This window comes from Sardina pilchardus, unplaced genomic scaffold (genome assembly GCF_963854185.1).
Source record: "Sardina pilchardus unplaced genomic scaffold, fSarPil1.1 HAP1_SCAFFOLD_94, whole genome shotgun sequence".
NCBI classification, from domain to species: Eukaryota; Metazoa; Chordata; class Actinopteri; order Clupeiformes; family Clupeidae; genus Sardina; species Sardina pilchardus.
The window spans coordinates 91,869-117,608 of NW_026910930.1; the positions used below are offsets into that span (position 1 = coordinate 91,869).

The window sequence follows — 25,740 nt, forward strand, 5'->3', positions numbered from 1 at the left end:
AAGCGCATACAACACAAAGGGCCTCAATGAGCTACTGGCCGCTCACTGGTGGCTCCAGCGCACGCGGTTCAGTCGCATCATTCACTCTGATGTGGTGTTCATGAAGTTGGGTGTTGAGGTGCATGTAGTGCATTGTGACAGAAAGTCACTTTACAACATCTTACAAGCCCAAAGTGGATTTTGAAAAAAGTTTCCACGAGCGCATGTTTTGGCCGTCTCAGCCAACTGTCATGAAATATGAAAAGTAAACGTGTCTTCACTTTTCCTTCATAGCTTGAAATTGGAAGGTCTTAGAAGCTTGAAACCAAGCGCATACAACACAAAGGGCCTCAATGAGCTACTGGCCGCTCACTGGTGGCTCCAGCGCACGCGGTTCAGTCGCATCATTCACTCTGATGTGGTGTTCATGAAGTTGGGTGTTGAGGTGCATGTAGTGCATTGTGACAGAAAGTCACTTTACAACATCTTACAAGCCCAAAGTGGATTTTGAAAAAAGTTTCCACGAGCGCATGTTTTGGCCGTCTCAGCCAACTGTCATGAAATATGAAAAGTAAACGTGTCTTCACTTTTCCTTCATAGCTTGAAATTGGAAGGTCTTAGAAGCTTGAAACCAAGCGCATACAACACAAAGGGCCTCAATGAGCTACTGGCCGCTCACTGGTGGCTCCAGCGCACGCGGTTCAGTCGCATCATTCACTCTGATGTGGTGTTCATGAAGTTGGGTGTTGAGGTGCATGTACTGCATTGTGACAGAAAGTCACTTTACAACATCTTACAAGCCCAAAGTGGATTTTGAAAAAAGTTTCCACGAGCGCATGTTTTGGCCGTCTCAGCCAACTGTCATGAAATATGAAAAGTAAACGTGTCTTCACTTTTCCTTCATAGCTTGAAATTGGAAGGTCTTAGAAGCTTGAAACCAAGCGCATACAACACAAAGGGCCTCAATGAGCTACTGGCCGCTCACTGGTGGCTCCAGCGCACGCGGTTCAGTCGCATCATTCACTCTGATGTGGTGTTCATGAAGTTGGGTGTTGAGGTGCATGTAGTGCATTGTGACAGAAAGTCACTTTACAACATCTTACAAGCCCAAAGTGGATTTTGAAAAAAGTTTCCACGAGCGCATGTTTTGGCCGTCTCAGCCAACTGTCATGAAATATGAAAAGTAAACGTGTCTTCACTTTTCCTTCATAGCTTGAAATTGGAAGGTCTTAGAAGCTTGAAACCAAGCGCATACAACACAAAGGGCCTCAATGAGCTACTGGCCGCTCACTGGTGGCTCCAGCGCACGCGGTTCAGTCGCATCATTCACTCTGATGTGGTGTTCATGAAGTTGGGTGTTGAGGTGCATGTAGTGCATTGTGACAGAAAGTCACTTTACAACATCTTACAAGCCCAAAGTGGATTTTGAAAAAAGTTTCCACGAGCGCATGTTTTGGCCGTCTCAGCCAACTGTCATGAAATATGAAAAGTAAACGTGTCTTCACTTTTCCTTCATAGCTTGAAATTGGAAGGTCTTAGAAGCTTGAAACCAAGCGCATACAACACAAAGGGCCTCAATGAGCTACTGGCCGCTCACTGGTGGCTCCAGCGCACGCGGTTCAGTCGCATCATTCACTCTGATGTGGTGTTCATGAAGTTGGGTGTTGAGGTGCATGTAGTGCATTGTGACAGAAAGTCACTTTACAACATCTTACAAGCCCAAAGTGGATTTTGAAAAAAGTTTCCACGAGCGCATGTTTTGGCCGTCTCAGCCAACTGTCATGAAATATGAAAAGTAAACGTGTCTTCACTTTTCCTTCATAGCTTGAAATTGGAAGGTCTTAGAAGCTTGAAACCAAGCGCATACAACACAAAGGGCCTCAATGAGCTACTGGCCGCTCACTGGTGGCTCCAGCGCACGCGGTTCAGTCGCATCATTCACTCTGATGTGGTGTTCATGAAGTTGGGTGTTGAGGTGCATGTAGTGCATTGTGACAGAAAGTCACTTTACAACATCTTACAAGCCCAAAGTGGATTTTGAAAAAAGTTTCCACGAGCGCATGTTTTGGCCGTCTCAGCCAACTGTCATGAAATATGAAAAGTAAACGTGTCTTCACTTTTCCTTCATAGCTTGAAATTGGAAGGTCTTAGAAGCTTGAAACCAAGCGCATACAACACAAAGGGCCTCAATGAGCTACTGGCCGCTCACTGGTGGCTCCAGCGCACGCGGTTCAGTCGCATCATTCACTCTGATGTGGTGTTCATGAAGTTGGGTGTTGAGGTGCATGTACTGCATTGTGACAGAAAGTCACTTTACAACATCTTACAAGCCCAAAGTGGATTTTGAAAAAAGTTTCCACGAGCGCATGTTTTGGCCGTCTCAGCTAACTGTCATGAAATATGAAAAGTAAACGTGTCTTCACTTTTCCTTCATAGCTTGAAATTGGAAGGTCTTAGAAGCTTGAAACCAAGCGCATACAACACAAAGGGCCTCAATGAGCTACTGGCCGCTCACTGGTGGCTCCAGCGCACGCGGTTCAGTCGCATCATTCACTCTGATGTGGTGTTCATGAAGTTGGGTGTTGAGGTGCATGTAGTGCATTGTGACAGAAAGTCACTTTACAACATCTTACAAGCCCAAAGTGGATTTTGAAAAAAGTTTCCACGAGCGCATGTTTTGGCCGTCTCAGCCAACTGTCATGAAATATGAAAAGTAAACGTGTCTTCACTTTTCCTTCATAGCTTGAAATTGGAAGGTCTTAGAAGCTTGAAACCAAGCGCATACAACACAAAGGGCCTCAATGAGCTACTGGCCGCTCACTGGTGGCTCCAGCGCACGCGGTTCAGTCGCATCATTCACTCTGATGTGGTGTTCATGAAGTTGGGTGTTGAGGTGCATGTACTGCATTGTGACAGAAAGTCACTTTACAACATCTTACAAGCCCAAAGTGGATTTTGAAAAAAGTTTCCACGAGCGCATGTTTTGGCCGTCTCAGCCAACTGTCATGAAATATGAAAAGTAAACGTGTCTTCACTTTTCCTTCATAGCTTGAAATTGGAAGGTCTTAGAAGCTTGAAACCAAGCGCATACAACACAAAGGGCCTCAATGAGCTACTGGCCGCTCACTGGTGGTTCCAGCGCACGCGGTTCAGTCGCATCATTCACTCTGATGTGGTGTTCATGAAGTTGGGTGTTGAGGTGCATGTACTGCATTGTGACAGAAAGTCACTTTACAACATCTTACAAGCCCAAAGTGGATTTTGAAAAAAGTTTCCACGAGCGCATGTTTTGGCCGTCTCAGCCAACTGTCATGAAATATGAAAAGTAAACGTGTCTTCACTTTTCCTTCATAGCTTGAAATTGGAAGGTCTTAGAAGCTTGAAACCAAGCGCATACAACACAAAGGGCCTCAATGAGCTACTGGCCGCTCACTGGTGGCTCCAGCGCACGCGGTTCAGTCGCATCATTCACTCTGATGTGGTGTTCATGAAGTTGGGTGTTGAGGTGCATGTAGTGCATTGTGACAGAAAGTCACTTTACAACATCTTACAAGCCCAAAGTGGATTTTGAAAAAAGTTTCCACGAGCGCATGTTTTGGCCGTCTCAGCCAACTGTCATGAAATATGAAAAGTAAACGTGTCTTCACTTTTCCTTCATAGCTTGAAATTGGAAGGTCTTAGAAGCTTGAAACCAAGCGCATACAACACAAAGGGCCTCAATGAGCTACTGGCCGCTCACTGGTGGCTCCAGCGCACGCGGTTCAGTCGCATCATTCACTCTGATGTGGTGTTCATGAAGTTGGGTGTTGAGGTGCATGTAGTGCATTGTGACAGAAAGTCACTTTACAACATCTTACAAGCCCAAAGTGGATTTTGAAAAAAGTTTCCACGAGCGCATGTTTTGGCCGTCTCAGCCAACTGTCATGAAATATGAAAAGTAAACGTGTCTTCACTTTTCCTTCATAGCTTGAAATTGGAAGGTCTTAGAAGCTTGAAACCAAGCGCATACAACACAAAGGGCCTCAATGAGCTACTGGCCGCTCACTGGTGGCTCCAGCGCACGCGGTTCAGTCGCATCATTCACTCTGATGTGGTGTTCATGAAGTTGGGTGTTGAGGTGCATGTAGTGCATTGTGACAGAAAGTCACTTTACAACATCTTACAAGCCCAAAGTGGATTTTGAAAAAAGTTTCCACGAGCGCATGTTTTGGCCGTCTCAGCCAACTGTCATGAAATATGAAAAGTAAACGTGTCTTCACTTTTCCTTCATAGCTTGAAATTGGAAGGTCTTAGAAGCTTGAAACCAAGCGCATACAACACAAAGGGCCTCAATGAGCTACTGGCCGCTCACTGGTGGCTCCAGCGCACGCGGTTCAGTCGCATCATTCACTCTGATGTGGTGTTCATGAAGTTGGGTGTTGAGGTGCATGTACTGCATTGTGACAGAAAGTCACTTTACAACATCTTACAAGCCCAAAGTGGATTTTGAAAAAAGTTTCCACGAGCGCATGTTTTGGCCGTCTCAGCCAACTGTCATGAAATATGAAAAGTAAACGTGTCTTCACTTTTCCTTCATAGCTTGAAATTGGAAGGTCTTAGAAGCTTGAAACCAAGCGCATACAACACAAAGGGCCTCAATGAGCTACTGGCCGCTCACTGGTGGCTCCAGCGCACGCGGTTCAGTCGCATCATTCACTCTGATGTGGTGTTCATGAAGTTGGGTGTTGAGGTGCATGTACTGCATTGTGACAGAAAGTCACTTTACAACATCTTACAAGCCCAAAGTGGATTTTGAAAAAAGTTTCCACGAGCGCATGTTTTGGCCGTCTCAGCCAACTGTCATGAAATATGAAAAGTAAACGTGTCTTCACTTTTCCTTCATAGCTTGAAATTGGAAGGTCTTAGAAGCTTGAAACCAAGCGCATACAACACAAAGGGCCTCAATGAGCTACTGGCCGCTCACTGGTGGCTCCAGCGCACGCGGTTCAGTCGCATCATTCACTCTGATGTGGTGTTCATGAAGTTGGGTGTTGAGGTGCATGTAGTGCATTGTGACAGAAAGTCACTTTACAACATCTTACAAGCCCAAAGTGGATTTTGAAAAAAGTTTCCACGAGCGCATGTTTTGGCCGTCTCAGCCAACTGTCATGAAATATGAAAAGTAAACGTGTCTTCACTTTTCCTTCATAGCTTGAAATTGGAAGGTCTTAGAAGCTTGAAACCAAGCGCATACAACACAAAGGGCCTCAATGAGCTACTGGCCGCTCACTGGTGGCTCCAGCGCACGCGGTTCAGTCGCATCATTCACTCTGATGTGGTGTTCATGAAGTTGGGTGTTGAGGTGCATGTAGTGCATTGTGACAGAAAGTCACTTTACAACATCTTACAAGCCCAAAGTGGATTTTGAAAAAAGTTTCCACGAGCGCATGTTTTGGCCGTCTCAGCCAACTGTCATGAAATATGAAAAGTAAACGTGTCTTCACTTTTCCTTCATAGCTTGAAATTGGAAGGTCTTAGAAGCTTGAAACCAAGCGCATACAACACAAAGGGCCTCAATGAGCTACTGGCCGCTCACTGGTGGCTCCAGCGCACGCGGTTCAGTCGCATCATTCACTCTGATGTGGTGTTCATGAAGTTGGGTGTTGAGGTGCATGTAGTGCATTGTGACAGAAAGTCACTTTACAACATCTTACAAGCCCAAAGTGGATTTTGAAAAAAGTTTCCACGAGCGCATGTTTTGGCCGTCTCAGCCAACTGTCATGAAATATGAAAAGTAAACGTGTCTTCACTTTTCCTTCATAGCTTGAAATTGGAAGGTCTTAGAAGCTTGAAACCAAGCGCATACAACACAAAGGGCCTCAATGAGCTACTGGCCGCTCACTGGTGGCTCCAGCGCACGCGGTTCAGTCGCATCATTCACTCTGATGTGGTGTTCATGAAGTTGGGTGTTGAGGTGCATGTACTGCATTGTGACAGAAAGTCACTTTACAACATCTTACAAGCCCAAAGTGGATTTTGAAAAAAGTTTCCACGAGCGCATGTTTTGGCCGTCTCAGCCAACTGTCATGAAATATGAAAAGTAAACGTGTCTTCACTTTTCCTTCATAGCTTGAAATTGGAAGGTCTTAGAAGCTTGAAACCAAGCGCATACAACACAAAGGGCCTCAATGAGCTACTGGCCGCTCACTGGTGGCTCCAGCGCACGCGGTTCAGTCGCATCATTCACTCTGATGTGGTGTTCATGAAGTTGGGTGTTGAGGTGCATGTACTGCATTGTGACAGAAAGTCACTTTACAACATCTTACAAGCCCAAAGTGGATTTTGAAAAAAGTTTCCACGAGCGCATGTTTTGGCCGTCTCAGCCAACTGTCATGAAATATGAAAAGTAAACGTGTCTTCACTTTTCCTTCATAGCTTGAAATTGGAAGGTCTTAGAAGCTTGAAACCAAGCGCATACAACACAAAGGGCCTCAATGAGCTACTGGCCGCTCACTGGTGGCTCCAGCGCACGCGGTTCAGTCGCATCATTCACTCTGATGTGGTGTTCATGAAGTTGGGTGTTGAGGTGCATGTAGTGCATTGTGAAAGAAAGTCACTTTACAACATCTTACAAGCCCAAAGTGGATTTTGAAAAAAGTTTCCACGAGCGCATGTTTTGGCCGTCTCAGCCAACTGTCATGAAATATGAAAAGTAAACGTGTCTTCACTTTTCCTTCATAGCTTGAAATTGGAAGGTCTTAGAAGCTTGAAACCAAGCGCATACAACACAAAGGGCCTCAATGAGCTACTGGCCGCTCACTGGTGGCTCCAGCGCACGCGGTTCAGTCGCATCATTCACTCTGATGTGGTGTTCATGAAGTTGGGTGTTGAGGTGCATGTAGTGCATTGTGACAGAAAGTCACTTTACAACATCTTACAAGCCCAAAGTGGATTTTGAAAAAAGTTTCCACGAGCGCATGTTTTGGCCGTCTCAGTCAACTGTCATGAAATATGAAAAGTAAACGTGTCTTCACTTTTCCTTCATAGCTTGAAATTGGAAGGTCTTAGAAGCTTGAAACCAAGCGCATACAACACAAAGGGCCTCAATGAGCTACTGGCCGCTCACTGGTGGCTCCAGCGCACGCGGTTCAGTCGCATCATTCACTCTGATGTGGTGTTCATGAAGTTGGGTGTTGAGGTGCATGTAGTGCATTGTGACAGAAAGTCACTTTACAACATCTTACAAGCCCAAAGTGGATTTTGAAAAAAGTTTCCACGAGCGCATGTTTTGGCCGTTGTGGTGGAAAATTCCACGCTCCTGGACTTCTCAACAATTAGCACTCTGGAACCAATTAACTCTAGTAAAGAAACCAATTATCACTCTGGACCAAGCATCCGAAGAAGACCACGTAGACAGAGACTTCCCAACACTGAAGATCTTTATTCACTGTATCACAATGATATTACAATCCAAACAATGTCTGAACTGCACTACCAAGCAATAGAGTGAAGGCGGCGCTACCAGCTGGTACCTCGACGAGATCGATCTGAAGTTCTGGCTGCTCTGCTCCCCCTTTTATTCTGTTCAGAAGCGCCTCCTTCTGAGACGTCACCAGATCGTGTTTTAGCCAATCAGAAAGGCGGAGGAGCAAGAGGATCCAATCATAATGGTGGAAGTTTCACCCTCCTCCATTTTTAAAGAATACGAGCACACCTCTCATTAGGTCACTATGTTGAGTCATGGTTGTTTGTGCTCTTTTGCTATAGTTTGGGTTTTCTGGTTCTTTCCAGTTTTCCAGTTTGCATCTGTTTTACCCTTTCAACCAGCTGGCACATTGCCCTCACTCCTGCTTGAGTGGAAAGTCCCCTTTCCCCTATTTCACTCTGATCCAGCACATGTCCGTACATGCCTATACATGTTGTTTCATGTTGTTTCATGTTGATCCTTTTCTTATGAGTATATGGCATTAAAGGTTATTAATGTATCTTACCACTATGTATTATTTAAACAATAGTAAATGGAAAAAACACCACATATTCCCCCCTTTGAGGCTAAATTAGCCTCACCTATGAATTATGCAGCGAAGCAGATTGAAACATATGGGCGTGTCGTGAGCTATTATATAGCCACGGTACCCTATGACTAGTGGCACATGAGCATGTTAACTCTAAACAATAAACACACCACTTAAGTAGTTCCTATGCAATGAGCATGTAAGTACATATGTGAGTATACAAATAAAGGAAAATGAGTATATAACTGAGTATATAGGTGTGACTATGTGAGTGCATTTATATGTAGAGTAAAATGTCCAGACAGAGCGACAGAGGAGACCAATCGTTACTATAAATATAAGGCTAGGGCCCGAGACGGTTTTCGCCCCTAGGGTAACCACCAGACATGATTCCCTAACGCCTACGGGTCAAACAACCCAATGTAAACGCAACGGCCACCATGCCAAATAGGAGATATATAGCAACGTGCTTGGTTCTGCCACTAGGCCTTGTCTTCGTGTACGTAATAGTAATAGATCATATACAGACTGCTTGCGAGACACCAGACATTGCTGGCCGTCGAGCCTTCCCCGTACACTGACCCAACCCCCTTTGTTGACACCTAGATCAGGTGCGAATTGATCCCTTCCGGACCACGTGTGCGTTACTGGCCGCAAGTATACACCACACTGGGGTGGGGCGCTTGTGACGACCTACCCTGCCTTAGGTTGCCCCTGCTGGCCATAAGGGTCTTACCCGTCGTTGGATATCGCCTGGGCCACTCACCCCGCCACGCCCTTCGGGCGGGCCCAGGGGTGGTCTGTGACAAATGGGGCAAGGCTACAGACATCATGAACAAGCAGTACTGTCATGGGCAAGCATCTATCCAAGTTTTTGTCCTAACGTTGGATGGCCTTGCAGGTGAGGGCTAATCCTCTATTATACTAAGTTACCTATGCTAAGCGTGTATGCCTTATGGGCGACATTGTGTCAAGCCACAGCCTTGATTTTGACCTTGTCTTGTCTCCATCGCTCGGTGTGGACTGGTATGTGTCTTTGCAGTTACCTGTTAGCGTACGTGTGTGTGTATGCGTAAGTTCCAGTGGGCGTATTTTATGTCAGAAAAACCTTAAATTCCCAAGCTCTCCCATTCAGGAGACGGCCACGGTGGGGGTGGGGGATAGCCGGCCCCACCCTCCTTCTCGTAGTCAGGCAATACGAGCATCTCGTATTCCTCCCCCATTCCCTGGACGAGGAATTGTTTGGCAATTGCCTTAGAACAGACCCTACTGCAACATTGCGTGATACAGCAGAATAGCCCCACTACTAGGGCTATTCCCAGCAATACTTTCAGGAGGAACGCCACTATAGTTCCCCCTATTGACCCGAAAGTGTCCCTAAACCATTGGCCCACGGAATCAAAGAAGCCCGTTATGCCCGTCATATCCGGAAGTTCGAACGTAGGCTCTTTTCCTGAAATGGAGTGGGCCTCCGTACTTAGATTCTTAAGTCTTCCTAACGCGTTGTTGAAGTCTGCAACTTCGTCGTCTGGTCCTGGGATGTATGTGCAGCAGGAATCCTTTCCCACGATTGCACACACGCCACCGTCTTTGGCTAATATCCAGTCCACAGCCATTCTTGTCTCCATGGCCATTCTTGCTGTGGCATTCAAGCGGCGTTCCATTGCATCCATTCTGCGGCCCACGGCAGTGAATGTATCTATAGAAGTGTTCATGAACCGCAAATAGTTGTAATTGATCATATTGATCCAGTATGCATTTTTCGTTGCTGCTATGGATGGTCCGATCCACCAGATGGCGGCTTCGAGTCCCGCCATCACTTCATCTCGTACTTTAAATTCCTTGGGAATTTTCTTAGGCTGACCGAATTGGTCCAGATACACCTCTCTTTTTCTTCTTTTTGGTGGCCCTGTTACCGTTGGGGGTCGTTTGGAATCCTTCTCATTCCATGGAATGATGTGAGTTCGCTGGGCTAGCTCCACCTTAGCGCACATTCCTCGCCATAGTTTTGGTAGGGTGTTACGTATCCCCCACTTCCTTCCGCAGGCCCACCATGAGCCTTCCACTGGGATGTCCTGGCCCTCCATAAGTAGGAACGTGCTCACGTCCTTTTTGGGCTTAGTGCCGTCACTCCTCTTTTGTAGGTGGAAGTCATAAGGATGCTTCGAGCGGACCCATTTCGTCGCACAGAGTCCTTCAAACATCCCTACGTCTTCTCCTACACCTATGGGCCATTTCAGTTCCGGGGAGCCCCCCAGAGAGATGACGTCTTCTGGTTTCGGGACCCTTTCGTTAATCTCAGCAGAGTACTTTACCATATCTTGATCGGTTAGGTTGGATATGGTGAGTTCACCAGATGTCAAGTTCAACATTGTTCGTCCTTTGAAGGTTCCATAATACATCACTTCTCCAGGTTCCTCGACTCGGGGATCGTGCGTGGCGACAAGGTTCCATCGTACGTCACTTTTTCCCTTGACCCTCCACCTAATGCTCCTAATTGGGCCGTGTCTTCCTACAGGGGAGAGAGTAATATTTCCAGATACATTTCCAGGCAGCATCCCGCCCTCTTGAACTACCTCTCCTCCTTTCCACATGCTTTCAAAGCATTCGAACTGTACTCCTTCCGGTATCTCATAGGACCAGTGAGTCTTTTTCATCGTTCTGAACCCCATGCTTGGGTATTCCCGTCTGCATTTTTCCGAGTTGTTCATGCGCTGCTCGTATCGTCCCGTTGTCATATCTAGCCCACGCCATTGGCTGCCTCCCATGTACATGTAGCATTTGAATGGGGACCATAAAGCATTTGCAGGCGGGTTTCCTTCAGGCGGGTAGTCCTCTTCGAGTTTGGCGGATGCTGGTACGATTGTTATTTTGGGCCTGATTGCCGAACACACATAACAATGTCCTTCAGGGTGTATCGACTTTCCAGTGAATTCAGCCCACTTCATCCAGGCATTGTTTTCGAAGGCCTCATAGGTGTTGCTGAGCGACCTCTTCCGTCTTCCTTTACCCTGTTCTAAGGGTGTCAGCGTGCTTTCTGGGGGAGCCCGCGTACTATTGGTTACAAGTGTGCCCCTTATGTTAGGCGTGTCTTTTGTGATTATATATACATCGTCTCCTGACCCTTCGCTGTACATAATCATTGTCCCATCATACCCTTCAAGGGTACTTCCTGATTTGTTAGTTGGTCTGTTATTCAGTTCTTTGTACATTGTATCATTCAGTCTTTGTTTTTCTTTTGGACGAAGAGGCAGGGAGCCTCCTCTCTGTCCTCTTCCTTTATTCTTCCTATTCCTCGTCTCCTTCGCTTTCTGGGTGTGGAGGGAACCATTCACCTTCGTATGGGTCTTCGTAGTTACCCCAGTCTCTTCCAGGATAGTTATACCGGTAGAGTTCTGTGTCTTCTTGCCCAGCGCCTTCGCTGGTGTCTGGGTATCTGTAGCTAACGTAGGGGCCACTCCGAGAGGGGCGGTCTCGGTTGGGTGTCTTTCCAAGAGGGCTGAGTAGGGGGGGAAGGGGTTTGTAGGCCAAGACATCGTCAAGGACGTCCTGGACCTCGGTTCGTTGCGTCGTGCTGTCCATCCTCGGTTCTTCCTCAGCTGGGACACTGGTACTGGGGCGAAGGTCTTCCCAGTTGATAGTGCCGTAGTCCTCGTAGTATGGGGGTAGTCCGTGGGAGAAGGGTGGCGCTGCTTCTTCTTCCCTCCTCTGCGGCCCTTCCTCGGCTTCGGCGTAGCCTCCTTCGTCAGGCGTGGTGGCTGAGGAGTCGGTTGTGGAGCTGTCCGTGTAGTCAGCGGCGGGGCGTGCTGCTGCTCCTCCAGATACCTGGGGTTGGGAAGCGGTTTCAGCCTTGGGTGGTCGCCGCTCGCCAGGCCCCATCCTGCAGCTTGGTCCTGCTTGGTTCTCATCAGCGTCACCACCTGTAGAAACAGATAGGGGAGAGAAAACAATATCCCTCCCAGGCACACCAGGCCCAGGGCCATGATCAGGAGCCGGCATTGTCCTCCTCGTCGTACTCCCACTCGTACTTGGTTCTCCCCTGGGCGGCCCACCACCATCATCCTCCCCTGGGGGGCTTGGGGGTCTCCCATCTCCGTCGTCGCCTTCCGGTTCTCCTGCTTCTCTCGGTGGAGGTGCCCTGTAACAAGAGTTAAGGTGATACCACAAATCTGACCCCTCAACCCTTACCGACCTGGGAGTGGTGTGAGTCACTTTGTATGGTCCCTCTGCCCTGGGGTCGAGGCACGATCTCTTGAACACCTTTAGGTACACCCAATCTCCCACCTGTATGGGTCCCCTTTCCGCCTCTCTCTTCAATCTCTCCTCCCTCTTCCGTTGTTCCTTGTAAATTGCCCTGTGAACTTGAGAGAGTTGTTTAATGTAGTTGCCCACCTCTCCCTCTAGTATTGCTAGAGGGGGTCGCCCATCCGTATGGTATCGTGGAGTGGGCATTGCCCTTCCCGTCACCATCTCGTGTGGTGTCAGGAAGGTGGTTCGATTTTTCTCACAACGCATTTTCATCAGAGCAATGGGCAGTGCATCCACCCAATTTAGCCCTGTATGCTGGCAAATTTTGCAAATTTTGTTTTTCAATGTTCCATTTGCTCTTTCTACCATTCCTTGGCTCTGGGGGTGGTAAACGCACCCAAAGCGAGTCATGATCTGTAGTTTTTTAGCAATTTCCCTCCATGTGTTAGCTGTGAATGCTTTGCCATTGTCACTGCTTATTGTCTCTGGAATGCCAAACCTGCTAATCACTTCCCTTGTGAGGAAGCGAATGACAGTTGCCTCATCCTGCCCAGTGGTTGGACAGGCTTCCACCCACCTTGAGTATCGACATACTATAACCAAGACATGTTTGAACTTCCTAACTGTTTTGCCCATGTCAATGTAGTCCATCACTAAGTGTTTGAATGGGCCGTCTGGGAGTGGGATGTGTCCCAGAGGTCTTGGTCCTATGCCTTTTCGTATGTTATGTCTTGCACAGGTGTCACAATTTCTGAGTACAAAACTAACACGATCCTGCAGTAGTGGTGCCCAGAACCCCATATTAAGGATCTGATCCTTGACCTCCCCCCTTGCGCAATGATCAACGTCATGCGCATCCTGAATGAGGAAATCTAGCAGCCGGTTCGAGGCCACCACTCTGCCGTCATGGGCCCTCCATAGGCCGTCCCTATCCTGTGCCGCCCCCCTGTCTCGCCACCTCTGCTTCTCAAAGTGGGGGGCATTCTCCTGCATTTCCTTAATTGTGTCTAGTTGGTGTATGGGATTGAGTATAACTACTCTCACCTCATCTCCCCCTGGCATTGCTGCTGCAGCTGGGACCATCATGCGCCCCACCTCAATGGCAGGAGCCTGTAGTGCCATGTTTTTGTTCTGCTGTAGTACCAACTTATCGTATGTCATGATCCGATCCATCAGTCCCGCCGGGTACCTAGTGGCACAGGGCGCATCCCAACAGATAGGGCAGCTTGCCCTCTGACATAGGGCACAGCAAGAGGGGTCTGGCTGGTGGTGATGCTCGGGGTCGTACCACTGGGAGCACCACAGGCACTCCATGTAGGGATAGGGGCAGGGGGCGGGGCATGGCATTGGCCGTGGCCACGTGCCATGGCCTACTCTGCTGAGCATTACAGTGTGAGGTTCATTCTCCTGAGGGGGCTTTGGAGCCTTGTTCTGAAGCCTAGCCTGAAAAGCTGCTTCCTTTGCATCCTCATCTGCCTTTGCATTACCTAGGGTAATATGGTCCTGGCCCTTACAGTGTGCTTTGCATTTGCATATTGCTAACCGTGTCGGTCGCATCATAGCTGCTAGGAGTAGCTGTATTTGTTCAAGATGTTGGATAGGTCCTCCATCTGATTTTTTGAAACCTCTCTGTTTCCATTGTGCCCCATGCACATGGCAGACGTTATGTGCGTAGGCACTGTCTGTGTGTACTGTTGCTTCCTTTCCTGCTGCAAGTGAGCACGCTGCTGTAAGAGCTTTGAGTTCTGCCAACTGGGCAGAACATGGTTGTACGCATGGTTCGCACATGACTGTGACGAAGTCTTTTGGTCCTAGCATTTGCACTACACTGAACCCTGCATGTGTTTTGTTGTCATAGTTGTGACTAGATCCGTCCACAAAATAGGTAACTCCCTCTGACAGGGGTTCACTCTCTAGGTCTTCCCTAAGTTTAGAGAACGCTATTGAGTCCGTCACGCATTCATGTGGGCTGCCTTCATACTCGAGCGGTATGAGGTCAGCTGGGTTTCCGGCGGTGTCGCATGTTTTTATCGTGACGTCAGGACAGAAGGATAGGTTGTAGTATTTGAGCTGTCTTTGTGGAGTTAGGCAAAACTTTCCCTGTTCAGCTAACTGGGCCACTGCATGGCTGGTGTAGATTGTCACAGGCCAACCCATTGTTATGCCAGACGCTTTGACATAAGCTAAGTATGCCGCCTCTAGTCCCTGAAAACATGGTGGGTAGCCTTGTGCCACCGCGTCCAGTTTAGAGCTGTAGTATGCTACTGCTTGCTTCCGTTTTCCATGGCACTGTGCTTGAGAGACGATGGCTGCCATGTACGCATCCTGTCCTGGTTCCTTCTTCACTGTCACATACAGATGGAAAGGCTTGTTGTAGTCGGGTAGCGCCAGTGCTGGCGCCCTCTGCAGCTCTTTCTTGATTCTCTCAAAGGCCTCATCTCCATCTAGAGCCCATGTGACTCGATTCTTGAGGCTGCTGGTCCCTGCTCTGACAATCATAGAACGTAGTGGAGCTATCTTTTGTTCATAGCATTCCACCCAGTCACTGCTAAACCCTATGAGACCTATGAATGACATCATCTGTCTCACTGTGTTTGGTTTTGGGGCCTTGGTGATGGCCTCAATGTGTTCTGGGGCAATGCCCTTGTGTCCATGGGTGATCAGTCGCCCCAGGTAAATGACCTGGGGCTGTGCAAATTGCAACTTCTTCCTTGACGCCTTGTACCCCCCTTCGGCCAAGACGGTTAGTACAAGGACGGTGTCTTTCTCACATGTTTCCTGGTCTGGTGAACATAACAAAATGTCATCCACGTATTGTAGGATCGTACTTTGGCATTTGACATGTTTCAGATCCTCCTTCAAAGCCTGGTTAAAAATGTGTGGGCTGTGTTTCATGCCTTGTGGGAGGCGTGTGTATTGGAATGTTTTCCCTTGGTATTGGAAGGCAAAGAGCTCTCTGCTGTTTGGTGCCACCCTTATGGTGAAGAATGCCTGAACCAGATCAATGGCAGAGAACACTGTTGCATCCGGTGGGATGTTGGTCATCAATACATTGGCGTGCGGAACGTCTGCTGGGTAGTCTTCAATCCGTTCGTTCACAGGCCTGAGATCCTGTACCATTCGCCATCTTACTCCATCTGCTTTCAGTACTGGGAAGATGGGCGTGTTGCATCTCGCCCTCGGGACTTCCTCTAGAACTCCCGCCTTCAGCAGCTCCTCAATCGTTCCTCTGATTCCTTCTGCTGCTTCCGGTGATATTGGATACTGTGGCTGAAACGGCAGTGTGGCCCCTGGTTTTAGTCTGAACTCCACAGGGCTTGCTGATTTGACCAGCCCTATGTCTCCGTCTCCCTGGGACCACACTGAAGGTGGGACTTGCCCTAGTATCCTGTTGGTTCTTTCCTCGGTTGTCTCTGTCACTTCCTGTATTAGCATCATTTTCCAAGACCGTCGGTATTCCTCCTGTTCCGCGCAGTCGCTCACGTACCTTTTCCAGTCTGGGTCAGATATGGTGAGAGGTACATGATTCTTCTTATCCCAGCATTTGTATCCTGCTCCTCCTATCAGGCCATGCATGCAGTACGGGTTACCGTATGGACAGTTTTTTACATAGGGTATGTTGGCCACATCCTGCAGGGTCTGCTCCTGCTCTGTTAGCTCCTGTTCCTCTGCAACAGGCTCTGGCCCTGTAAGAGGTGTTGAGTCTTTCTTTGAGCGCCATGACAGATGCTGCTTGTATGTTTCCCATTCAATATCTTCACTGCTGAAAGGCTTGTGTCGCGTCTTGTCCCAACACCGTCGTCCTGCTCCTGGGAACAATCGCCACAAGCAGAATTCATTTCCGTATGGGCATCCCTTTACGTAGGGCACTTCCTTTTGTTCTTGGCATTCTGCTTCTGTTATCTCAATCACCTGCGGGACGCCCCACACCGTGATTGGGTTGTCCAGTTTTATTCTGAACATTGGGCCGCTTCCGGGATCGATGGCTGTTTGGAATCGGTCGTTCATGGTGTATTTCCATTTAGCACATCTGGCCCTAAGCATTGCTGGGCCCATTTGTCTCGATCTGTACCCTACTGCCACTCTCAGGGTAATGTGGGGCATTGTTCCAGGCATGTCAAAGTGTATGCCCATGTCCCATCCTTCAACAAATTTCACTTGTGCAGCCACTCCTTCCTTGGCTACTATTATTGCGTGTATGTCCATTGGAATGCGTTTCCACACACCCACTTCCTTGTTCCATTTCTCTTCTCTTTCCTCATTGGGTGTCGTGTCGAATTTTACTGTACAGTGGAGAGGGCACCTTGGTGTCCTCAGGCGGCCATGGAGGTCGCTGATTTGGTGTCCATATTGTGCAAAGATTCTTCGTTCCAGGTCTGGTTCCAATTGTCCAATCCAATAGACCTGTTGGATGTCGTTTTGTGGGGGTTCACTTATCATCAGGGCCATTTGTGTGGCCAATCCTGTTATCTCCACTCCATGGGGAGAGCATTCGATTTGGAGTTTTAGGTTGCACAGGGCGTCTCTTCCTAGTAGGTTAACAGGCGTATGCTCTGCTACTAGGACTGGTATTCTAATTTCCTTATCTTCGATTCGAATTGACACTGGTATCGTCATTGGAATGAGCTGCGTTTGTCCCGAAAAACCCACTGTCTTCATAAACTTTCCTGAAGATCTGGGGAGGTGTTGGGCATCTTTTGGGTGAAGACAAGTGTACGTTGCTCCTGTGTCTACTAAACATTTAACTTCTTTGCCCTGTATTAGAACCTGCAGCATTGGTTCCTTATCAGCTCCCCTCGTTAAGATGGGAAACTGACCCTCCCCTGGGTTTTCTGGGCCTCGTCAATTTTGGTAGAAGCCTCCCCCGTAGGGAGAGACTTGCATCTGTCCCTGTGGTTGGGCTCCTCCCTGAGTTTGTCCTTGCTGCGGTGGCATTGCACCACCTTGGCCTCCTCCTTGACCTCCGTTTTGGGGTCTGTTTCGGCAGTCCCTTGAGATGTGTCCTTCACCCCAACACACCCAGCACCTATTATCCATTGGCTGGTTTCGATTTTGCTGTCCTCTTCCATAGCCTCCTCCTCTTCCTTGTCCATATCCTCCTCGACGAGGCCCTCCACGGCCTCTTGGTGGGTACCACTGTTGCTGTGGTTGCTGCTGTCCTTGTCCGTACCATCCCCCTGGTCCCTGTTGTGTGGGCATCATTGGTGGCACTGGTTGGGGCTGCTGCATGACCACAGGTTGCTGTATTACTGGTGCTGCCATCTGTACTGGTGCTGGAGTTGGAGCTGGCATTGCTGGGGCTTGGACCGCTGGCATTACTGGAGCTTGTGTGGCTGCCTTCTTTGAGCCTTTTACCTCCTGGATTTGCATTTGGGTTAGTTTTCGCAGGGCCTCCTTTTCCTGCTGTTCTTTCTTATCCTCCCCTTGTCTGTACAGAGTCACGTGGTGGGCGACTGCCTGCCTAAATTCGTCCTTTGTCATGCAGGCCCACCTCCAGTCATTCTCCAGTTGTGTTTTTACTGGTCTTGGCAGTGCATCCATTACTGCCTGCCTGAACTGTACTGTGGTTGCGTACGTTTCTTCCGGCCTCTGTTCCATTCTGGCCGTCCAGTCCTGGGCTGCCTTTTCCACAAAGGATGCTGGATTTTCACTGTCTTTGAGTTTTTCCACATGGACAGCTGTGGGGCTGTACTGATTAGGGTAAGCTGCTCTCAAGGCCTTCCATATCGCATTTCGATGCTGGTCGAATCTGTCTTCATCTGTACGAGGTGTCAACATCAGTCTACCCAAGTTCTCGCGCTCCAGCACTGTCGCGGTCTCGGCTTTGCCCAATATCATGCTGAGTACATATTTGATGTCTCCCACAGCCAGGGTTCTCCCCTGGGTTTCATTTTCGAAATGCGTAATCCATCTGCCGGCCCCTTCGTGTAACACTGGGAGCCTTGCCAAGAGACCACTCACGTCTGAGTGGGCCCATGGCTGGTAATGGGAGTTGATGCCCTTGTATATTAAGGGCGCCATTATGGATGTTTCTTCAGGGTCTGACTCTTCTTGGACTTCTTCCAATGTTCTCCCCTTCTTTCTGACCCTTTCCTTCTCCTTTTTCCTTTCTCTTTCCATCTTTTCCAGCTCTTTCCTGCTCTCTTTCAGACTTCTTTTCACTCCTTCTTCGATTTCGTCCAGTCCTTTCTTCATCCCTTTCCGAATTTCTCCTATGCCCTTTTCAACTCCTTTCTTGACTTTGTTGATTCCCAGCAGTCCCTTGGTTATCATTCTGGGTGGAATTAGCATTGGGCACACCTTTACCACGAATCCTTTGTTTCTACAGTTCTTTTTCATGCCTTGGTGGATCCTTAGGCCCTGCATTCCCTTACATACCCGGTGACAGCCTGCACATTCCTTTTCGTTCTGTGTTGACTCGTTCAATTCCTCGAGCGAGTCTTCCAGCTCACCATAACGTTTCCTCATGTGTTCTGCCCTGCCTTCGTCCCCTTCCTCTGTCGCTGTGTAGTAAGCCTTGCTCACCTCGCCCATGGTTTGTTCGAGGTTATTCAGGGTTCTTTCCGCCTCTTCCTGTATTTCCCTCGAAACGTCGTCTTCTTCACTGTCTTCACTTCCTTCTGCACTCTCACTGTCACTTGCCACCTGGAATCTTACCTGGCATTCCCTCTGTTTCTTTTCTTTCCCCTTGTCCTTCCCTCCTAGGGTCCTCCCTTCTATTTTTCCTCTGGCATGACTTCTGGTTTTCCTTTGCTGGGGGACTTCCTCTTCCTCCTCTTCCCCTCCAGGGGTCCACTCCTCTTGACCTGTTATTTTCTTTGTAGACTCAGAGGAGGCTCCTTTTAGTTTGTCCTCTTCTTCTTCACCTTTTCTCTGGATGCTGATTTCCCCCAGGGTTTGCTGTACTTCCTCCTTTACCTTCTTGAGGAATTCTTCCCAGTCCTGTCTGTATTCCCTGTATTCCTTAGTCTCACCTAGGCTCCCTTCCCTTTCTGCCCATCTTTCCAGTGGGTCTATTTCAGCCAGTATGTGGTGGGCTATTTCCTCTTTTTTCTGTCCCCGAGTCATGGGACTTCTTAGTTCTGTCAGTTTCTGCTTTATCCGTGTTCTTCTTCTTTCACAATCTTTCTCAATCTCTTTCTCTTGCTTCCTTATCCTTGGGTCTTCTGATTCTCCTTGTTCTCCTTCCTCTTGTGTTTTCTGCTGGTGAGTTTCCCCTGCCTCCCCTTTTTCAGCGTAGACTTGATTCAACCGCGCGGTGGCTTCTTCCTCAGCCGTTTCCAGGAATTTCAAGTAGGGTGTCATATTCTGGCCCTCTCGCTTCTCCCTGGGTATTGCTTCTTCTATCTTATCCAGGATGCGGCAGGCCAGTTTCTCCTTCTCGTGTCCTCTTAGGTCTCCCAATTTCCTCAGGCTCTGTCTTAGCCATTCTTCCTCTTTTTCACACAGAAGGCTCTCGCTTTCCTCCGTTTGTTCTTTAAGGGCTCCTTCTCCTGCATGTGGAGTGCTTGCGCAGCTCACTCCCTTTTCCCATCTTGGCCCCCCTCTCCATTCTTTACTCACTCCTCCTGACGCTGCTGCATGTTCTTCCCTCGTCACTCCATTCTCACTTGCTCCTCCCCCTGGGAATCCAACTATTATGGGGGTGGAGGGTGACTCTGGTGATGACGGCTGGGACGCCTGGGGTGACCCCTGTGGAGATCCATGAGGGCTGATCCTCCTCAGCTCCAGTATCCTCATTGCTTCCTCCATTACCTCGTCACGGGATCCTTTCATTATGATCTCTCTCAGCATCAGGGCTGCCTGTATTGCGGGGAGCGTGGGGCTCCCGACTTCTTGGACTGCTTGCAGTGTTGGAGCGTATGGACCCCCTGCTTTGATATGTCTGATTGCTTCCTGTAGGCTTGGAACTTCTGGGTACAGCCTTTTTGTGTCAGAATATGGCGGTGGTCTTTCCTCCAATGGTGGTGCCTCTGGAGCTAGGGCTGGATCCTGTGATGTCACTTCCTTCTGGGTTGGTTGTGGATAGTGCATCTTCTCTTTTTCTCCTGGGTTTGACACATGGTCAGGAGGGCTCTGCTGATCAGCCTTCTCCTTTCTTCTCTGCTCGGCTATTTTTGCGAAGGCTTCCCATACTTGGAGCTCAGTTTCCCTCTTTTTTCTCCTTTCCTCTCCTTTCTTGCTGCTTTTGTAGTTCATGACCTTTTCTCTCATTTGGGTCAGGACTATAGGGTCGAGTGTTCCCCTTTGCGGCCACGGGGAGGCGTCTGATTTTGTCCGGCTGGCCCATTTCTGGCTTACCTTCTCAATTTCTGGTTTTGCTATCTTGTTCTCCCTTACCACCTCCTCCAGTGGAGTCGGCTGTCTGGTTGTCATTTTGTTGACTCTCTTTGTTTTTCTTTGCTGATTTTCACTGTTCTTCAGGATCTGCTTTGTCACTTCCTTCCTTGGGTTCCTGATCCTTGCTTTCTCTCAGTTCTGGATATGACACCCACGTGCGGATGTTGGGGTGTTCCACTTCTTCCCACTCGGGCAACTCCCCTGGCTCTTCTTCCTCGGGCACGTTGAACCCTCCTCGTCTGGGGTAGCGCTTATACTTGTATGTTCCTTCCTGGACCTCCTTTATGATGCTATCTGCAGTGTGTATAGAGCCTTCTCCCCTGTTCAGGCCTGGGATCCACCCAGTACGGCTCCCTGGGACCCAACCTCGGCGTATGGCTTCCTCTACTTCCAAAGGGTCTGTTTCTCCTTTGTGGTATCGTTCTAGGGCAGTGTTAATATCTTTATATAGGAGATCTAATTTCCTTTCTTCTTCGTATTCCTTCTGGTATATTTCGTGATGTAGTTTGTAATACTCCTCCTCCACTATGCGCATATGGTTGTGTCTCTCTCTCTGGGCGACACTGTCAGCCTTGTACTTGCAGCAAATGTTTTTTTTATCCTCTTCTAGCTCAGCCTGGTGGTGTTCTTCTTCTACTTTATTTCTTCGTAGCTGCTCGGCGAAGCTCTCGTAGCGCGCCTCTTCCTCTTCTGAGCTGTCTTGCTCTTCAGGCTCTTCAAAGCAGGCCCAATCTGGGTACAGGTCTCCTACTGTGTATAGGACGGCGTCTATCAGGTAGCTCCAACTCTGACAGTGAGCAGGAAGTGACACTCTTCCTCCTGCAAAGTGTTCCCCTTTTTCGTTTGTGGCGTGTAATCTCCACCTCGTCCCTGTTCCCTGAGTAATTTTTAATGTCCACTCCCTTCTTTGTTCGCTTTCTGCCATACGCTTCCTATATTTATCTTATGTTGCTTCTGATTATGTTATTTTATTTATTTGTTTATTCTTTATGTTTTACCTTTTTTAGTTTTATTTAGTATTGTTTCACTATGTCCATACACACTCCTGATTCAAAGATATAGGCTCTCTCTACCAGCCGTGCTACTATCTGTGTAAGTTCTGCGTAACTGTTGCACACATGTATCTCGCAACAAATATCTGCGCTATTCCCTATCATCAATTGCCACTTTCCTCCTGGTAGTCGGGCGAATACTATGGACCACTTATCACTCAGGTCCATGTATTATAGTTCCACAATTATATTTTGGTTGTTTTTGTTATCTTGGTTGTGTTTTTCTTTCTTTGTCCACTAGATGTCCTTCTGTCCTTATTTTATGTCGCCTAAGGGGTGTGTGGGCGTGTAGTTCCCCTTTTCCCCCGCTTTGGCCGTGTCTTTTATTCTGTATGTGTGTGAGACTCCTGGTGCTTTGTGGACGTATTTCCTTTTTGTCTCTATTTCCTTGTTTTCCTAATCTGAGGTAAGTCCTAGTTTTTTTTTTACAGGCAACGTTAGTGGTCTAGCTGTTTCTTCTGTGTCGTCCTGACTGCCCTTTTCCAGTTCAATGTAGGCCTTAACCCCTTCGTATGTTTTAAAATTTATGTTGAAATCTGTGCCTGTGTCTCGATCCTTCACTTCCACGAGGTACTTGCTACCCTTTTCAGTTGTTTTTTCAGTGACGGTGATGGTTTTTGCCTTAACTTGTATTTCTACACTCCCAGTATTTATAAATGCCTTCATATATATTTATAAATGCCTTTATATATGTTTCTTTTGTTCCAAGCTATGTGTTTCTTTGGACTGTATGCGAGTAAAGAGGAAGGGGGCCACTTCTCCCTTTCTCTGGGTAGTCAGCCAGCTCACTTCCTGTTTTCTGTGTCTGCTTTTAATAACCTTCAGACTAAGGCTCTGATTTTTCTTTACTTCTTTATTTTATTTTGCAGTTTTAACATTCAGCAATTATTTTCAAAAATGTCGTATTTATTATTTTATTCAAGCCAACAGCTTATTGATTATATACTTTATTCAGCAAAGCGGCTGTATTACAACTTATTTTGCAAAGCACCTGTAAGGTCTTATCAGGCCCACCACTTTCTGGCTCTCTTTCCCTGTTCTGCTCTAACTCTCCTCCCACGCTTTCTGCTCTCAGGCTGCAGTCTGAACAGTTGCTCAACTACAGGTTGGAACTTGTATCCCACAAACTGAGAGGCGTGTTGGATCACCTCCTGCACTACTAATGGCTCCGCACCTGTAAGGAGTTTGGACGAGATTGTTCCACTTTTCTCCACTACTATCGTGTCAACCTGAAATCCCCCTTGGTGTGGCTGACAAATTGTTATTTCTAACACCTTCTCTATACACCTTGGCAATGGGCGGGATGTTCTTGGGTCTGGCCGTCGCCACTCACTAGAACGCCACTCCGTCCACAAGGACCTCTCTCTCTCTCGGTCGTCTGGGACAGTTGGGGAGTAGTCTTCTGGCTCTGGGGGTCTATAGGGGTGTTGTTCTAACTCGTCCTCGCGTTCCTGCTCAAAATCTGGGGTCTTTGGGGAGTAGATCTTTTCTGAATAGGGGCTATAAGTATCTGGGGACTGTCCTTTCCTCTCGTACCCAGAGTTGTGACTGCTATTCCAGCTGCAGCCTACGTCTGAAGACTGAACTATCTCTTCCTCTTCCGCCTCAGACTCTGACTCTTGTTCCTCTCTGTTTTCACTGTCTGTCACCGGGTCTGCTAAGTCTGATGCTTCTGTCTCCCCTCCTATCTCTATCCACCCTGGATCCTGACTAAACCCACACTTCCACTGCTCCTCTCCCTTTTCTCCTGTGGTTCTTTTAAAGTAGATCTTTGGGGGTGGCTCTTTTATTTGAACATGGGGACACTCCTGTCTAGTAAATGGATCACCTTCTGCTTCCCAGAAAGCCCCTTGATTGAACGTTAATATTTCTATCAACAGGTTTACATCTAATGCGTGTGATGTCTGTAGCGATTGGACCACTGCTCCCACTGCTGCTTCTATGGATGTGCACTTTTTTCCCAGTTCCTCTATGTAGACCTCTCGCTGGTTTCCCAAGCTTTCCACAATCCTCAGTGTGTGTGTGCACTCTGGCATCTACATGGGCCCACGCCCCACAACAGAAACAAGCAAAGATGGTATGCACTCAGTATTTTACCCAATTATCAAACAGTTTAGAATAAAAAATATTATGTTCATGCCTCTTGTATAGCTCGCAGCTATTTTTCACGGTTTAGTCGCACTTCCCGTTTTCTCTGTCGCACAGAGTTAACACCTTTTAATATGCAGCTGTATTTACATTCAGCTATCACACAAAACCACCATAAGTGTCGCACACTTTACAGACTAGTTTCCTCACTATCTGTCTTCTCTGTCGCACAGAGGAAATACCATATACTCATAAACGCAAACGCTTTTGAGATCAACAGTATAACCCAATCTCTGTCTTTGTATCTTCACTATTCTTTGCAGAGTGTTAGGTGAGACAACCCGTCCCAGGCTACCCACCAGCCCCAACAGTACAGTTCTCCCTAAATATAAGCAAAAACTGCTTACCTTGGGCCCGTTGGAGAACTGAACTGCCGGAACCTGCTTCACCCGGGGCGGAACTGCTCTCCTGGTTGTCTTTCCTCAAATCTCGGTAGGAACCTCCAGATCTGTGGTGGAAAATTCCACGCTCCTGGACTTCTCAACAATTAGCACTCTGGAACCAATTAACTCTAGTAAAGAAACCAATTATCACTCTGGACCAAGCATCCGAAGAAGACCACGTAGACAGAGACTTCCCAACACTGAAGATCTTTATTCACTGTATCACAATGATATTACAATCCAAACAATGTCTGAACTGCACTACCAAGCAATAGAGTGAAGGCGGCGCTACCAGCTGGTACCTCGACGAGATCGATCTGAAGTTCTGGCTGCTCTGCTCCCCCTTTTATTCTGTTCAGAAGCGCCTCCTTCTGAGACGTCACCAGATCGTGTTTTAGCCAATCAGAAAGGCGGAGGAGCAAGAGGATCCAATCATAATGGTGGAAGTTTCACCCTCCTCCATTTTTAAAGAATACGAGCACACCTCTCATTAGGTCACTATGTTGAGTCATGGTTGTTTGTGCTCTTTTGCTATAGTTTGGGTTTTCTGGTTCTTTCCAGTTTTCCAGTTTGCATCTGTTTTACCCTTTCAACCAGCTGGCACATTGCCCTCACTCCTGCTTGAGTGGAAAGTCCCCTTTCCCCTATTTCACTCTGATCCAGCACATGTCCGTACATGCCTATACATGTTGTTTCATGTTGTTTCATGTTGATCCTTTTCTTATGAGTATATGGCATTAAAGGTTATTAATGTATCTTACCACTATGTATTATTTAAACAATAGTAAATGGAAAAAACACCACACCGTCTCAGCCAACTGTCATGAAATATGAAAAGTAAACGTGTCTTCACTTTTCCTTCATAGCTTGAAATTGGAAGGTCTTAGAAGCTTGAAACCAAGCGCATACAACACAAAGGGCCTCAATGAGCTACTGGCCGCTCACTGGTGGCTCCAGCGCACGCGGTTCAGTCGCATCATTCACTCTGATGTGGTGTTCATGAAGTTGGGTGTTGAGGTGCATGTAGTGCATTGTGACAGAAAGTCACTTTACAACATCTTACAAGCCCAAAGTGGATTTTGAAAAAAGTTTCCACGAGCGCATGTTTTGGCCGTCTCAGCCAACTGTCATGAAATATGAAAAGTAAACGTGTCTTCACTTTTCCTTCATAGCTTGAAATTGGAAGGTCTTAGAAGCTTGAAACCAAGCGCATACAACACAAAGGGCCTCAATGAGCTACTGGCCGCTCACTGGTGGCTCCAGCGCACGCGGTTCAGTCGCATCATTCACTCTGATGTGGTGTTCATGAAGTTGGGTGTTGAGGTGCATGTACTGCATTGTGACAGAAAGTCACTTTACAACATCTTACAAGCCCAAAGTGGATTTTGAAAAAAGTTTCCACGAGCGCATGTTTTGGCCGTCTCAGCCAACTGTCATGAAATATGAAAAGTAAACGTGTCTTCACTTTTCCTTCATAGCTTGAAATTGGAAGGTCTTAGAAGCTTGAAACCAAGCGCATACAACACAAAGGGCCTCAATGAGCTACTGGCCGCTCACTGGTGGCTCCAGCGCACGCGGTTCAGTCGCATCATTCAC

At 47.8% G+C, this 25,740-nt stretch overlaps 1 long non-coding RNA gene across 1 annotated transcript; it reads left to right on the forward strand.

Moving 5' to 3' along the window:
• Positions 1 to 21,955: 21,955 nt before the first annotated feature.
• LOC134074816 (uncharacterized) lies at positions 21,956 to 24,891 on the forward strand. The gene is made up of 3 exons (XR_009938006.1): positions 21,956 to 22,019; positions 23,494 to 23,690; positions 24,025 to 24,891. It is a non-coding gene; the product is annotated as an uncharacterized LOC134074816 (long non-coding RNA).
• The last annotated feature ends 849 nt before the right edge of the window (positions 24,892 to 25,740 follow it).